General features: G+C 51.2%; 1 protein-coding gene across 1 annotated transcript in view; it reads right to left on the reverse strand.

Annotated features, from left to right (window-relative positions):
* The window catches only part of Kazn (kazrin, periplakin interacting protein), a gene marked incomplete at its 5' end in the record, with an annotated part of 137,012 nt that overhangs the window by 114,043 nt on the left and 9,927 nt on the right, over positions 1-13,042 (reverse strand). The gene's annotated exons all lie outside the window — the stretch shown is intronic.

Consider the following 13,042-nt stretch of genomic DNA (forward strand, 5'->3'; position numbering starts at 1 on the left):
TTTTCGAGACAGGGTTTCTCTGTGTAGCCCTGGTTGTCCTGGAACTCACTCTGTAGACCAGGCTGGCCTTGAACTCAGAAGTTTGCCAACCTCTGCCTTCCAAGTGCTGGAGTTAAAGGCAGGTGCCATCGTGCCTGGCAGACATAGCCTCTTAAGCTCAATCGTGGTGTGTGCAGCCAGTCAGTAGGGCTGCAGACAGGCCAAGGTAGCTCCAGGGCTAACTAATGCAACCTCCCTGGGCCTGGACCTTTCTTTCTCAGGCTTGGCTTGTCCCGCTTCTGTCTTGGTCCTGCTTGGGGCGGGGAGGGGGGACTGGAAACAACCCTCTCTTCTCAGACCACTATTGTCCCCACTAGTTAGGTTCTCTGCCTGTCTCAACAGCACCCCACCCCTACCCCCACCCTGTGGCCACTGTCCCTCAAAGCTGGCAGAGAAGGGGCTGGAGCTTTCAAGGACTCCCATGTCATGTGATTTTGCCACTCTGAAGTCCCACTCCCAAACAGGAAGGACTACCACCTTTAATTGATATTGTCACTCATGCTCTCCCCCCACAGCCCCTCCCCAGGCCTGCAGAGCCCCTGGGTAAGGTAATTCTTACCCCAGTGTAGGTGCGGCTGGGCATGGTGGGGGAACCAAGTGAGGCTACCTCTTTTTCTCGAACTTCACACAATCATTTATTTCTTTGGGGTGTGTTTAACCGGCCTGCCCTGCATATTAAACTGCTCCTGTGAGGACCCTGGGCTAATGGCCAGTCATCTTGCTGCCTCAGAGGCCATGGCTCCCCACCCCATCCCCTGGGGGCGGGGGGCGGCGCATGGAGCTGAGCTGTACATTCACTATCTCAGAGCTCTAACTTTCTCCTGGGACAGGGGTGTGCAATGACTATGGACTATGCTCTCTGGTGCTGCAGTCAAAAGCCCTGCCCTGCGAAGGAGACTGTAGGAAGCCTGAGTGTAGGGACAGACTCAAATTTAATATGAGGACTGTCACCTGGGACCATGGGTCTCCCTGGTCTTCCAGAGACCTGGGCATCCTAAGCTGCACACATCCCTCACTGGGAGGTTCCAGCATCAAATACACGGGGGTTGGGGGGGTGGATGATGTATGGGTGGGGTAGCCGGTGACTACACAGTCTGCCAGGGAGGGGAGCAGGTGAACGAATCTTGAACAGGTAACCAGTATTAACCAGTACAAACAAGTACTAACACCACAGCCTCCAAGCTGGAGGGCTTTTGATGGCTCTGAGGAGCCAGTTACTATCATGTGTTTGGTTGGGCAGGATGGCCACCTCCTCCAGTCCTCTGTGGAAACATTGTTTTGGCTCTTATTAGCAGCATCAAGCTAACTACGGCTCATCCAAATGTGAGGGGCTGACAGGTCTATCCTAGGCTCTTGGTACAAGGAGTCACACACAGAGCTTATGACACAATGCCACTGCCTCTTCTGAGAGGCTGGCTCGCCAACTATTCCTTCCCAGTTTCTTCGCATCCCTGGATTAGGCTCTGCTGAGAGCTAAACCTGGGTATCTCTGAATTGGGACTCCCTTCATGTTTTATTATTTTGTGTATGTGTGTTCATGCATGAATGTGTACTTATATAAGCTACTTTCGGCATACATATATAATTATACACATATACTTATACAGGCTACTTACAGCACACATATATACTTAGAAGTCAGAGGACAACCCTAGGTGCCAGTCCTTGATTTTCGCCTTTTTTCAGATGGGATCTCTTTGTGTTCAGCATAGCATGTGTTGGGCTTGCTGGCCTGTGAGCTTCCAGAATTCTCCTGTTTCTTGGCCTGCGAGCTTCTGGGATTCTCCTGTTCCTGCCTCCTATCTTTCTTAGGAGCGTTGGGATTAAAGACACGTGTCTTTGCTTGTGTTCGGGGGAATCTGAACTCTGGTTCTCATGCGTATGTGGCAAGCGTTTACCTTCACAGCCATGTTTCCAGATCCCCTTTTCATTTTTGACACAGCATCCTCACGGGGCTTTGAAACACCTCTTAGGACCCTCCTCTGTCCCCCATCCCTGTCCTTCACAAATGGAAACAGGTCCTTGACTACCAATGCCGACTCACCCTGACCACTGTGATTGGCTCAAGGAAAGGCACGTACCTAAGCAGGCCCACTCAGAGTTCATCCTCAGACTCCAGGTGCTCTGGGGCCCAGCCCTCCTTACCACCATGAACAACCATGGTAACTCACACCACGCCTTAATTCTCACCTACGGTGTGAACACTCACTTTACTGTTGTTGCTAGCCTGAGCCAAGTGTTCTACTGCTTGCAAGAGGAAGAGAATCCTAGCAAATTGATTCTGCCAGTTTTGGAGGAGCCCTCACCCCCTACAAACATGAAGGCTACCTGCTGCGTGCCAAGCCCTCCAAGCTAAGATAGTCCTCCAGACACAAGTGATATCGATTTTACTTGCTTAAGAGCTATGAGCTTCCCTCCGCAACTACTTCTGTTCCCACTGCTCTTTATCCTCAGGGACCAGCCTCCTGCTGCCCCCAACTCTTCTGCTACCCGCAGGTATCTTGGAGCACCAACCGCACAACTCTTGAGGTCACAGCCTGGGTTTGGTATTCACCCGGAGGATGACACTAAGCTTGGATCAAGAGTCCCCCCTCAACCACGTGTGGATGAGTTGGGCAGCAAGAAGCATTTGTTCCAATCCATAGATGCAAAGGCTGAGGGCGTGACTCAGGGACAGAGTTTGGACCAATCAGCACAAGCAAACTGTTGAAGGCGTGGCAAGGCACGTCTAGCCTGTGTGAGAGGTCCCGTGCTGCATCCCCAGCAGCTGCAAAAACAAGCTAGCCCCAATTTGCAGGTGCAGAGCTTGGGCAGGTTGGCTGGCTAGTTCAAGGTCAGAGAGCTGGTTCTGATGGCTCAGGCGCACCCCAGTTCAAATCTTCGTCAGATTCTAAAACTCAAAACCAAGCCCCTTCCCTAAATGGCACCCTATGCAATACCACGCGAAGAGGCTGACCAGAGGGGATAGAACTCTAAGTGGGCTTCTCTTCCCTCCTAAAGTCAAACTCTAGAAAGGAGTTGTCCATGGGATTGTAGTAGTGACACAGAAGTCACCAGATGGCCCTACCTGTTCCCCTTTCTTGTGGTGCCAGAGAGCTACGGGGCCGGGACCAGGACCAAGAGGAGCGGGCCTGGGGCAAGAGTGGGGGTGAAGGCGTGCCCCAAACCCTGGGTATCTTCTCCTGAGATAAAGAAGAGTGAGATCATTGTCCCACTGCCCTGGGCCTGCATGTCCCTGCATACAGAGCCCTGTGCCCCCCCCCCCCACCTTTGCCGTATCAGAGGAGGTTATGTAGCTGGTATCGAGGTTTAACATCTTTTCCCATTATAAGGTCATTTCAGGGGCATCTGGGATTCCTCCTCATGCAAATGAGGCATCCCCAGCCAATGGTGTACACTCGTCCCAGTAGCACCTACTGACCCCCCCCACAAAGATTTAAATAGCTTTTGTTTCCCCCCAATAAATAGAGCCAGTTCTCTGAAGTTGTTCCCAGGTGTGTGTTCTTTATCCACTCACCGGTGCATCCGGCCAGGCTAAGCTTCCAGCAGGCTGACTACCCTGAGGGAGAGACGGACGGACACCAGACAGCACTTCCTTACTTTACACAGCCTTCCCCACTCCTTTCTTTCCTCTGTCCACTTCCCACCAAAGAAAACCCGATGGAACTATGGGAAGGATACAGCAGAGGAGGCACTGTCACCCCACCAAGCAGTGGCCCAGACCTTCAACACACACAGCTCACGGCAAACTGGACCCACCACCAGAGCCAGGTCAGCCAGCCCTGGCTTGCTGCTGCAGAGACCAAGCCGGCACCCCGAGCCTCAGTTTCCTCTCCAGCTGCCTCTGGCATCCATGGAGCCGATGCAAACCCCTGCCACTGTCAGAGCGGGCTTGTTCTGACTAGCTTTGAGGTGCAAAAGCCAGGCTTCCATTCCTATTGTACAAACAGATAAACTGAGACCCAGAGAAAGGGTTTCGATGGATCCATTCATTACCTTGACTGGAATGGATCAAACGGGAAGTCAGGCTAGAAAACGAACTTGGGATTGTGGAGTCTATGCCAATCTCAAATGTCAACTCAAGGTCAAATACATCAGCGTATGTCAAGCCTGCCCAGGCAACAGACGTGAATGACCACACAGGGGGACACAGTCATCACACACAGAGAAGTGGGTACCAGGCTGCGTGTGGGCTCCCCGGGGGCCGCCATCACACAGGGGTGTCAGAGTTGAAACGCCTGCTTCGGTAGACCCCACCTAAGGCAAACACTAAAATCAAGTCCTGACTGGTCTGAACAAGTCAGGAAAATCAGAGAGGCCACAGAGACAAATAGCTGGTGATTCCTGATGCCCTGTGACATGTGACTCTTTCCCCTTGATCCTCTGACCATAGTGGCCAGGATATAAGTCCTGATTCTGAAGTCAGCTCCCTGGTTCAAATCTTGACTCTTCCAGGAGGGATGGCTCAGGGGTTAAGAGTATGTGCTTCTCTTCTGGATGACCCCAGGCAGCTTCCAGCCACCCGCAACTCCAGCTCCAGGGATCTGATGCCCTACTCTGGCCTCTGCGGGGGACTGCGTAAGCGCACAGACACACTAATCTTAGTTCTTTGACCCTGGCGAGTCACCTTTCCCCCTTTGTATGGAGAATACGTGTCACAGTGAGCCCCCAGGGCTGACGTGTTAATGCTCTCTCCAAACAGCCTAGTACAGTATCGGCCCTCAGGGAACACAGGTAGCCAGCCAGATGTCTGGACCAACTAGGGTCTGCAGAACCTGTAGGCAGAGTGCGAAAGACAGCGCCGTTGCCTCAGGTAGTGTGACCAAGCAGACACTCGTCCCCAACCCCGAAGGAGACTATCAGGAATACAGGGCTCAAAAGCTCTGGCAGCCACCTCAAGCCCATGTAACTCCCTCCTCGTTATCCTCCTGCCTGACTGAACAGCTGCTTCAGGAGGGTATAAAATACGCTCTGCATATTTTAAATAGTTTGCTTATGAAAACCGGCAGGACCAGCTTTACAAACTGTGCAACAGTAAAGTCACTTATGAGAAACTGGTCCCATGGAGGACTGGGATGGGGAAGGAGGGCAGCCTCCCCCAGAGTCAAGTGGCTGGGATTCCCAGAAGGCGCCATCTGGGATATCTCAGAGAGGGCACTGGGTCACATCCTGGTGTCCCCCGCAAGAAATAAGATCTTCCCTCTGGAATCCCAGTCCAGCCAGAGGAGAGGGGGCACTTCCGGCCTGGGTCTGTTTCCCACACTCCAGGGTGCCTGGGTCTCTAGCCAATCAAGTTAATTGAAAAATTACATTGGGTTGAGAAGAAGCAGGCCTCGCTGAGGCAGACAGGCTCTCTGGAATCCTACTGGTACCCAGCAGGTCTGGATTTTAACAGTCTACAGTCCAGGAAGGGTAGAAGACCTGGGACGCTCTGGGCCTCCTAGGAGTTTTGTGGCTCCAGGGCTCTCTGCTAGGCACACGGCCAGAGAAACTTCCAGTCCCAGACGGGAGCTGTAACTAAGTTGAGCAGAGAACCTGCTTGGGTTCAGTCTCCTGCACACTGCATAAACTGGGTATGGAAAAGCGTAACTACAATTCCAGCAGGAGAGGTGGAGGCAGGAGAATTACCCTTCAGTGAGGAAATGAAGGCATGAAGAATAAAAGCCTAGCCCAAGAGTGCAGGCCAATTAGCGTGGGTCTTTGGTCTTGTTCACCTGGCTGCCAGATTAGTCCCCACCCCCTGACTCCCACGCATCACTACATCCTGGGGTGCTATTCTGATTCTGGGGTGGGCCACCCCAACACCCAGTCCTAGTAAATATAACTGCAAACGAAGCCTGAGATGTAGACCAGCCTCAAGACGAGTGAAAGGCTGCCTGTACTGCACAGGGCAAGATGGTGTCTTTATGCCCAGGAGGCTCTGCAAAGGGTCCAGACTACACTACTCAGTCCCAATATACGGTGGCCTTTAACTTGGTCTTCAAAGAGCCCTCACATCTATTATGTTTATTATCTCAACCTAGTGGTGTGTTTTATTGTTCTCATTAGAAGGAGGAATGGTGACTCAGCCTAGTCATACAGGGTGGGTGGTGCAGCCTAGCCTGAAGCTGGCCCTCCACCCCCTCCTGTTCACTGCAGCATGCAGCCTCCTGGGCACACCCAATCCTCTCCAGGCTGCACTATCCATCCTTATCTTCCTAGGACCCCTGTCATGACTGTGAGCATCAATTCCAAAGTGGCCTGACCCACCTCTAGAGACCTCTGCTATCAACTTCTGGGAACTTCAAAATGGGGGACCCTATCACTGCCCCCTCCTTCCTGGAAGTCGCGTCCTTCGGACTAGACGTGAAGGAAGCTAATGTTTCAGGAGCTTTATTTGGCTGGGCTGGAGGAGTAGCTCGCTTGATAGAGTGAGCGCTTGTTTAGAGGCACGAGGGTCTGATTTCAATCTCCAGCATGGTGAAGTAGGCCTATCATCCTAGCACGGAGGAGGTGGAGGCCAGGGGGTCAGGAGTTCACGGTCACCCTGAGCTATATAGAGCATTCAAAGCCAGTTAAGGCTGCATGAGTCCCACCATATAGTCAGGATCCAGAGGAATGTGGGGTGCTTGGGAAAGAGAGAAAAGCAATGGGGAGAGAGGCAGTCTCCAGAAACCTGACCCCACCTCGGAGCTTCCTGTGTGACTTCTAGTTTTGAGCGCCTCTGCAGAGGGAGTGTGGCTCAGTGGTGAGAAGCAGGCTCCAACTCTAAAGATGGGTTTGGGTTGAGTCTCTTCTATCCATCAAGAGTCCGAGCAAGGGCTGAAGAGGTGGCTCAGTGGGTAAGAGCACTGACTGCTCTTCCAGAGGTCCTGAGTTCAATTCCCAGCAACTACATGATGGCTCACAACCATCTGTAATGGAGTCAGATACAACAAGAAAAGCGATATGGACTAAATTATGTCCCCCATACCCAAATTCATGTATTAAGGCCTTCTGGGTATCTGAAGACAACGACAGTGTACTCACATACATAAAATAAATATATAAATAAATCTTTTTTAAAAAAGGAGTCCCAGCAAGTCACCCTGCCTCTCTAAGGCTGTGTCCCCACCTGCCTTACAAGGTTGACAAGAGATTGAATTAGTTTCTACATCCTGGTCTACTGTGTGAGACTACTACACATAGCTGGGATATCCGCCCTTCTCCTCCTTTCTTGAGAGCTATATCATCTTCTGGTTCTCCTCTTGCCTGGCAGCACTGTTTCTGAGAGCTTCTGGAACTTTCTGTCCCAAGCCTTCGGGTAGAATATTCTTTGCTGACAGATCTTTCAGAGTAGGGCTCCCAGTAGCCAGGGGCTGGCTGCGCCTGGCAGTACTGATATAGGGTTCTACACAGGAACCCTCTCCTGGCATTCTCCAATTTATGACCAAGGATGTGTCTCACTCCTGCCTGAAGCGGCTGCTGACATCCCAATAATATGTTCTATCCTCCCCACCCCAGACCTTGGCTGTCTGGCTCCCCCAACAGTTCAAAGGTCAGACTTCTTCTAAGCTGAAAGCTGCCTTCTTGGGAGAGCAGAGGGGGAAAATATTTGAAAAATGTAGATGGAAGCACCGGGTGGCTTTCCACCCCCACTCCCACCCAGCTCACAGGCAGCTCGACAGAATGCAGTGCACAAGGCTTGGTTGGTACTGTGGACATGAACTAGCAAGGCAAGGGCTGTGTATGATTTACCCAGCGTGAACCTGCTGGCCACCCCAGACCAGGAGCTCTTGATGCTTGAACATCTCTATGCCAGGGCCTTCTGGAGTGCTGCGGGTAGAAGGCAGAGACTGCAGGCTCTAGCAGCTAGGGCAGCTTCAACTCATTCTAGAAGCCCAAGAAATGCACACGCAGTGACAGTCACCCTGGCACAGGCTGCCGGCACAGAGGGGTCAAGACAGGGCTTCCCTGGGTGTTCCTTGCAAGCCTGCTGCATGTCTCTCATGGGACAATGAAGCTGCCAAGGCACAGACTCCAGCTTGGCCACCGGATGATCATGGAGAAGTGTCTGACCTCAAGAAAGGAAAGCTGGAAGTGAAGGGGACCAGCACTGGATGTGTCAGGGTGGGGCTGGGGCTCCGTGCCTGAGAGCTTGGGCACTGAAAAGTCAGACTCAGAAAACAGAGGTCTGGAGGCCAAGCCTTGAGCAGGCCCCGCATGCTACACATCTGTGTATCAGCCTTCCATGGCCCTGCTCTCTTCAGCTGAACCGAAGACTCTTGCATTTCTCATTTTGTCAGCTTTAAACTATATACATATACCACAGATTGTCCAGGCCTTGGCTGGTAACCTCCCTCCTGGAACCTGCAATTCACATTCCTGGTGGCTGCCTGAGTGGAGGAAGATGAAGGCATGTTCCCTGGGCTCACAAGACAGACAGGGATGGAGGTCATAACAAAACAACACACACACACATTCCTGCACACAATATAGCACAGCTGGCTGGGGTTTTCAAGTGGCCTAGACACGAGAGATGTTTACACTATCACTAACTAAGGATGGGAGAGAGAGAGAGAGAGAGAGAGAGAGAGCAAACAAACAACCCCACAGTCACTGGTCCAGCCAGTCCCTCCTGGCACTGCAAGCCAAGCAATCAACCAGGCTGGTGAGAACTGCCACCTACCAAATCAGTTGTGACCAAGACATGCAGTGTCAACTTTGGTCTGTCTCTGTGCCTGACCTGGAGCAAGGCTTGACACATTCAAGAAGCCAAGTGACTCTTGGGACAAGCAGATAACTCAATCGCAGCAAAGACCCAGTTTTCAGGAAAGACGGGCCCAGGTATGTGACACCCCAGAGTCCATGAGGTCCTTAGACTCTGAAGAGAGCTATGTATTTTCCTATCTAGCCTGCATACGTGCCTATGAAGGGTTAATGCTTCTGAGATAGAGAGGGAGCCACCCCACCCCACCCCACCCCCAGCCCAAAGCAGTGTGTCCAGCTGTCCCAGGAAGTACCAGGAGGGTGTCTGTCAACAGGGATATCACAGAAAGGATTCGTCTGGGACTCCACTGGATTGGTAGGTACTCTGGACTGGGTGGCATATCAAGTCAACTGGACCAAACCCACAGGCAAAGAGCCAACAACAGATTGATCGAGGGGTCTAGTGTAAGCCCACCAGCGACAGCAGTGACCAGATCGAGGGGTCTAGTGTAGGCCCACCAGCGACAGCAGTGACCAGATCGAGGGGTCTAGTGTAGGCTCACTCATGACAGCAGTGACCAAAGAGAGGAAGGAGAAAAGCAGACAATGTTTCAGGGGACCTGAGAGGTGTCAACAGTTGAATCGCTCACTGACGACAGGGCGACAGGGCGGAGAGAAGAGAGAGTGATTCATAGAAGGCAAAGGGACCCGGAGGAGGAGGCCTCCTTAGCCCTAGAGGAACTGTCTTATCTAGAAGTCAAACAAACAAAGGAACAAACAAAAACAAACAAAACTTCAAGGCTGGGTGTGATAGCATTTATTGCCAGTACTTGGAAAGAAGGCAGAGTCAGAGAGACCTCGGTGAGTTCCAGGTTAGCCTGGTCTAGATAGCGCCAGGCCAGGCAGAGCTACGGAAGAGACCCTGACTCCGCAAAACAAAACGAAATCTGCAAACCAAAGACCAGTAAGGTCCACATTGCCATAGCAAGGAGCAGAGTGACACAGGCCACTCCTTATCCACACATGGTTTTCTGTAGCAATACAGCTTCCTAACCTACGGGTCCTGAATGTGGGAATCACAAATAATCTGTCAACAGTAAAAGGTTTCTGAGCACACAAAAGTAAGAGTTCAAAAGTATGACGAGCCCAGGGTGTTTCTGGCAACACCCACCTGTGCTGTGTCCTGCGACTTCACTGTGGCCTTGGTTGTGATCACACAACATGCACACTGCCCTGCCTATGCCCGCATGCCCTCACGCCATGCACTGCCAATGGAAATGTCTGAAACCCCTCGGCTCAGATCCAGGACTTGTGTGTTTTTCATGGCTATACAGAACTTTCTGCTCTCACAGAAACATGAACAGTTTAATTATGGAAAACAAAGCCTCTTGGTATTTTCTTCCCTGCATGGTTCAATGTACATCAAATTAGCATATTTTTGGATTGTGTTGTGAGAATGTTTGCTCCAAAAAACTGCTATTTGAGATGCTGACTCCAGCTCTGTAAAACTCGCTCAATAAATCTTGGCTTGGGATTAGGACAGAAATCCCAACAATCACTGAGATGGCCATACATATATTTTTGCCAATTTGTACTATGTGGTTATGGGAAGGAACATCCTTAGTACAATGGTTAAATTATGAAATAAAAATATCGATTAACTCTGAAAAAACCCTGAGGATCCTCTGCTTCCCATAGTATCATATTCAGTCACAATTTAATAGCCTATAACTCCAGGGGATGTGCTATCTCTAATTGCCCTGACAGGTACCCACACACAAGTACGCACACACAAGTACACACACACACACACACACACACACACACACACACACACACACACACACTAAAATATAATAAAATTTAATCTTTAAAATGCCCTACTCAAAGGTCCATTTTCAGATTTTTGTTGTTGTTGTTTTTGTTTTTTCCCTATCTGGATCAGGTACAGGGCCTAGAAAATGACATTTAAAGATAACATGTTCCCAGGTGAGTCAGACAGATGGTCCAGTATTTATGCCTTAGGGGACGGCCCCAGCAAAACAAACATCTTACGCTTTTATAAGCTATCTGGAACAGGCCATAGAAACATTTTTGGGAGCCCCCGACTGCATCTGAAGCAGTGACCACCAGTCACAAGCGGCCGATTACAAATTAGCCAAATGCACTACAGTTTAGTTCTCCAATCTCCAAGAGGCTTTAGAAAGGTCTGTCAGACATCTGTCCCATGGCGTCTGCCTCAGTTTCCTCTACTGTGCACTGAAGTCCCTTCTCTGAAGGGCTGGTTAAAACTCACTAGGACTTGTGCCTGGGAGAGAGAGGGAACGTTGCAGGTCAAGAGCGGAAAATTATCTCATGCATCTCTTGGTACCTTCAGGGGCCATTTACACAGCGTGGCTCTGACCTCGCGGGCTCATGAAGACTGTGTATTCAGAATGTATTGACTTAGACCCTAGCTTCCACCAACCTCAAAGCTAAGTATGCTAGCAGAGAGCATCTCTGAGTACTCGCGCTGTTGTCACCTGCCTTCTTGATGTCCCATGCATGGACTTGCTACTTGCTTTGATTAATGACTTCCTTGTGTTCTGGGGCTACAGTAAGTTCCTGTAAGTTCTTTGGAAATGGAACCCCACTCAGGACCTGGGCCTTGGGCACTCACGTGTGGCTCAGAATAAACTCTTCTAAAAAAGCAGGGGTTTGTTATGAACACTATAAAGGGAGGGTCCCCTCTAGATCACTCCCACGGGGCAGACACTTGTACCCACACCTGAAGAACCCCGGGAGGAAGAGCGTACTGTAGGGACAGCCTTACGTCTGCTCCAGAAGCCAGAGTGAGCATCTTATCTTCTGCCTTTGAGGTTTCTGCCTTTGACAGGGAACATCCAGAATGCAAGCTTGGCTCTTTCTCAGCTGCCAGAGAAGCAGAAGGACCTCACAGGAGCCCAAGGAAGACATAGATGGAGATGCCTGCCTGCCTGAACTTTGGGGACTTTAATGGAATACTGTGGGAATCTGACCCACAAAAGACTGCCCTAGATCAGCAATGACTCCCAGCCCCGGCCAAACTCTAGGACTCCCACAGATGCAAGAAGTATTCATGATGTGTATTATGGGTGGTTATAGAGCCACAAACCCCAGGAATCCAACCCCTTATGCTTTATCTGAAAGGAGACAGAGAGGTCACAACCGGCACCCAGGGTGAGGTAGCCTGGCACATAGACTAGAAGCAAACATGACCAAATCATGGCCCCGGGCTGATGCCCCAAGAAGGCATCACAGGGCCTTGCCTGGTACCCTGAGCCCTGGAGAATGCCCTGCCTCTCGGTGAAACCCAGGGCACCTTTCTGTTCTAGGCAGATCCCCAGGATAAGGAGGAGACCCAAAGCTAGGCAGTCACAAATAATGCGCCAGGGCTAAGAGGTGATAAGAGCCCAAGTTGTCCCACCCCCGTAAAGAGGCTACAACTGCACAGCCAAACAGGCTGACACAACCTGCAATCTTGGCACTTGGAAGGTAGCTGCAGAAAGATCTGGAGTTAAAGGCGAGCCTAAGCTACAGGCCCTTGTTTCAACAAACAGTTTTTGAGATTTGGCCGAGTGGCTACAACAATCCTCTCCAATTGTGGAAACCTGAGTTCTGTCCCAGGGATGAACATGGCTGAAGGCAAAAGCCATTCCCAAAAGGTATCAATGGGCCTTTGCACTTGTAAATAAGTAAACAAATGTAAAATTTAAACCTGTAAAAGGAGGAGTGCAGGGTGCCCAGCCTGGATCACAGAATTTACTTAAATTGACTCAGCTTGGAGCTCAGCATGCAGAGGGTCCAAAACAGGGTGTGTCCACCGGGCAACACCTAAGTCCCTGACCCCCAAGGGTACAGAGAAAGTTCCCAAGGACATAAAGGAGACAGTCATCACGGCGGTCCTCCCCAGAGCAGAGCGGAATGTGAGGGCTGGAAGAAACTTGGACAGGGGCGCATCTAAGCAAGTCTGCTTCCACAGAGCCTCAGCACCAGCCACAAAGGCATCTAAAGGGACTTCGGGTAGGGCGGGTGGAGGCTGGGCTGGGAAAGGCTGGAAAAACAGGCTCCACCGGTGGCTTTGGGGACCAGAAGAACTTAAGAATGGATGAATCACAGAAGGAGCTGGCTTCCTCTGTCTCCTTAGCACCCAGCCAGGCACTGGCTCCCAGAGCCAGGGACAGCAGTTTGAACAAAAGGCACTAGAATACTGTGGGCCACCCCCCCACCCCGGGGGCCCCAAGTAGGGCAACTGAGCGCCCTGCTGTCTGTCTTACCGCAGCAGGGGCTCGTGAGCTCACAAGACCAAGCACGGATC

This window comes from Mus musculus, chromosome 4 (assembly GCF_000001635.26).
Source record: "Mus musculus strain C57BL/6J chromosome 4, GRCm38.p6 C57BL/6J".
Classification (NCBI taxonomy): Eukaryota; Metazoa; Chordata; class Mammalia; order Rodentia; family Muridae; genus Mus; species Mus musculus.